Genomic DNA, 4,511 nt, shown 5'->3' on the forward strand with positions numbered 1-4,511 from the left:
CTCAGTTTACTTCATAGTTTTGGAGGTCTGTGCAGCGAGAGTTGGGTACTCAGGTTGAGTTGAGCACAGCTTTTCACCCTCAGACGGACGGACAGTCCGAGCGCACTATTCAGATTTTGGAGGACATGTTGCGTGCTTGTGTCATTGATTTCGGATGGTCATGGGATCAGTTTCTACCGCTCGCAGAGTTTTCTTATAACAACATGTACCAGTCGAGTATTCAAATGGCTCCATATGAGGCTTTGTATGGGAGGCAGTGTAGATCTCCAACTGGTTGGTTTGAGTCGGGTGAGGCTAGGCTATTGGGGACAAACTTGGTGCATGATGCTTTAGAAAATGTGAAGGTAATTCAGGAGAGACTTCGTACAATGCAGTCGAGACAAAAGAGTTATGCTGACAGGAAGGTTCGAGATGTGTCCTACATGGTTGGTGAGAAGGTTCTGTTGAATGTTTCTCCCATGAAGGGTGTTATGAGGTTTGGGAAGAAGGATAAATTGATTCCTCGATTCATTGGGCCTTTTGAGGTGCTTCGGAGGATTGGGGAGGTGGCTTATGAGCTTGCTTTGCCACCCAACTTGTCTAGTGTGCATCCGGTATTTCATGTTTCTATGCTCCGGAAGTATATTGGGGATCCGTCTCATGTTTTGGATTTCAGCACGGTGCAATTAGATGATGATTTGACTTATGATGTGGAGCCAGTAGCTATTTTGGGGCGTTAGGTTCGAAAGTTGAGATCAAAGGATATAACTTCAGTGAAAGTGCAGTAGAGAGGTCGGCCTGTGGAGGAGGCTACCTAGGAGACCGAGCGTGAGATGCGGAGTAGATATCCTCACCTGTTTGAGGCTTGAGGTATGTTTATTGACTCGTTCGAGGAAGAACGTTTGTTTAAGAGGGGAGGATGTAACGACCCGGCCAGTCGTTTCATAAGTTACCACTCCGTTTCCCCCATTTTTTCTTCTTATTGCTTTTTTTATCAGTTCTATATGTGATCGGGTTGGTTGGATCTAGTTCGGAAAGGTTTTGAGAAGGTTTGAGATACTTAGTCTCTTTTGAGGAAGCTTAAGTTGAAAAAGTCAACCGGATGTTGACTGATATGTTATAGGGATCGGATGTGAGTTCCGATGGTGCGGATATCTTCGGGAGGGGATTTGGGACTTATGAGCGTGATCGAAATGTGTTTTGGAGGTCCGGAGTAGATTTAGGCTTGAATTGGCGAAATTGGAGTTTTGGCATTTTCCGGTTGATAGGTGAGATTTTGATATAGGGGTCGGAATAGAATTACGGGGGTTGCAGTAGTTCTGTTGTGTCATTTGGGATGTGTGTACAAAATTTTAGGCCATTCGGACGTGGTTTGGTAGACTTTTTGATCGAAAGCGGAATTTAGAAGATTTTGGAATTTTTAGGCTTGAATCCGATGCGAATTTGGTGTTTTGATGTTGTTTTGAGCGTTCCGAAGGTTGGAACAAGTTTGAATGATGTTATGGTATATGTTGGCATGTTTGGTTAAGGTCCCGGGAGGCTTTGAGTGAGTTTCAGGTGGTTAAACGAACCATTTCAAGTTATTGGAAGTTGTAGAAACTACTATATGTGTGTTGCAGACATTTAGCCTTCGCGTTCGTGAGTGGGACCTCGCCTTCGCGAAGGGTTAGGCTGGGAGGCTGTGAAGTTGGCCTTCGCATTCGCGAAGGAGGTCCTGCGATCGCGAAGGGTTGAGGCTCGAGGTCATTGCGTTCGCGGGGTTATGCCGCATTCGCATAGAGGAAATTGAGTAGCTGGGTTTAGGTTGGTTTGTTCTTCGCATTCGCGGATGGGGTGTCGCATTCACGGTGAGTAAGGGAGATAAGTCTTCGAGTTCGTGAGCTGGGAGTCGCGATCACGATGAAGGAAATTTTGGTCAACGTCAGTTTGTGCTTCGCGAATACGAGGCTTTGACCGCGTTCGCGAAGAAGGATTTGAATGCCTGGACATAATGTTTAAATAGCCATTGTCCGCGATTTTGGGGCTAACTTTCACCATTTTTGGGCGATTTTGAAGCTTTTTGAAGAGGATTGAAGAGTGATTCGAGGGGGAATACTTGGAGGTAAGATTTATGGACTTAATACTCGATTCTAATGTGAATTCTACCTAATTAATCATGGAATTTAAGCCTAATATTGAAGAACTAGGGCTTGTAATTGGAGACCTAGAATTTGGGATTTGAGAGGTCGTTTGTGGTTGGATTTTAATGCTTTTGATACGAATGAACTCGGGGAATCATAAGGAGTCTATTGATGTAAATTTTATCGAAATCCGAGATGTGGGTCCGGGAGTCGAGTTTGGTCAATTTCGGGATTTGTGTTGTAATTTGATTTCTTTCGAGTAGGCTTTGTTCTCTTAGCATATTTTGATGGTATTGCATTGATTCTGGTTAGATTTGGAGCATCCGTAGGTCGATTCGAGAGGCAAAGGCATCGCGGGCTAGAGGTGACGCACACGCTTGATGGCGATCGTGGAGTCGTGCACCGTTGGGGATTGTGACTTAGTCCATCCCGAATGACTGTTTTATCGCGTATTTGATTGAAAACTATTTGCTATCATCATATTTTGGGTTGAATGTCATATTTGGGCCTCGTGCCAACTATTTGGACCCTTAGGGAATTTTTACTGCTATTTCCTCACTGTTTTGATTTTATATTTGTACCCAGTCATGCTATATTATACTATTTTCATAACTCAACCATGTTTACTCTGTTTTAATACTTTAAATGATATTTTGAGCTGAGCATCATATTTTACTGTGCCCGAGTGGCTTTTAGAGATTTCTGACTGAGTAAGGCCGATGACCTATGTTGTGAGGATACTTTTGGGTCGGGCTACACGCCGCAACAGTGATACACTGATTTATGATTATGAGGCCGAGGGCCTGAGATTGTACGTCATGAGGTGTCTTGTAGATATGAGACCAAGGGCCTATTGATTATGCCACGAGATGGCTTGATATTGCGCTGGGCCGTAAAGGGCCCCTTCCGGAGTCTGTACACCCCAGTAAGCGTGGGTACCCATTGTGATATGAGATATAACCCGAGGGCCTGGTGTTGTTCTTTGATATTTCCCGAAGGGCGGATTCTATTGACATTGTGCCCGAGGGGTGGATTTTTATGTGTTTATTTGTTCTAGATGCTTTTCATTTAATTGTTTAATTGTTAAAAAGGTATTTTAAAGAAGCTTTTTCTGAACTAAGGTGCCTTTATATGTTTTCACTGTTTCATTGTTTTTATTGGTTTTATATTGCTTCTTTATATCATGTTGATGTACTTTTACGTAATTTCTTATCGCTCAGTCCTCATTTATTATTATTACTCACTGAGTTGGAGTACTCACTTTACTCCCTACACCTTGTGTGCAGATTCAGGTGCTTCAAGTCCCGCTAGGGAGTGTTGATTCTTTCAGCTCAGGCGGATTCGGAGATTCACTAGGTAGTTGTTCGGCGCTCGCAGCCCAGTGCCTCTTCCCCTATCTTATATTCTTTTGTTTTAGTTCTGTAACAGACTATGTAGATTTTTCCTGTCTTTAATCGGATAGTAGATACTTATAACTGGTGACACCCCAATTCGGGCTATGTCTATTCTACAAATTGTCTTATTGACCTTTACTTTGGGGTTATTATTATGCTAAAGACTTAATTTGTATTATTTTAACTGCTTAAAATGAATTGAGTGTGTATCGGTTGGCCTTGTCTTCACAAGAGGCTCCATCACGACCGGGTCCGGGTTTAGGGTCGTGACAGAAATGGAGATACTGTATTCCAAATCGAAATCCCGCACTGTTATACATAGCGGATACATTCCTAAGCTTTTATTTTCTTTTTTCGTCTCCATGTATATTCAAACTCCCATATTGTTCCTAATTTTCATTGGCATACAATGCTCGTTGACAATGTATTTGATTTCGATTATTTTTTCTGATGTATCGATCATTTGATGCTCTGCGATTGTAGAAATCAATTGGCTATAACTTGCATCTTTGCTTATTACAATTCTGTTGATATGAAAATCCCTGTGTCTCCCAAAGCTATCCCAAAAACCATTTAGCTGAAGCATAATAGCTATTTTTGATATTATTGCGCGTGATTCAGTACAATTGTAGATAATTGATTCGATTTTGCTTGTGTAACCAGAATATACAGTGAAAAACAGAGTATTTGAAAAATAGAGTATCGAAATTGTGAGAGAAACGGAATAATTTCAGGCTTAATTAATGGCGACTAATGCGTTGCAAAAAATCTCGGTAGAATCCTTTGCTATCCTAAATTATCGCTCCTAAAAATGGAATGTTACAACAGAAAGGATTCTTTTTAAATGATTTGTATAGATTTTTAGGAAAAACGTATCCAGGGCGGGTAATATTATAAACAAGGACATTTTTTGTAATAAAGTTTCATATAGTTTATAAGAATGAAATTTTCCCTTAAATAATAGCCTTTGCCAGAATTTTGAAGCATGCTCGTTAGAGTATTTTGGGCAAGCTCCTGA

The sequence above is a fragment of the Nicotiana sylvestris genome, chromosome 1 (genome assembly GCF_000393655.2).
Source record: "Nicotiana sylvestris chromosome 1, ASM39365v2, whole genome shotgun sequence".
Classification (NCBI taxonomy): Eukaryota; Viridiplantae; Streptophyta; class Magnoliopsida; order Solanales; family Solanaceae; genus Nicotiana; species Nicotiana sylvestris.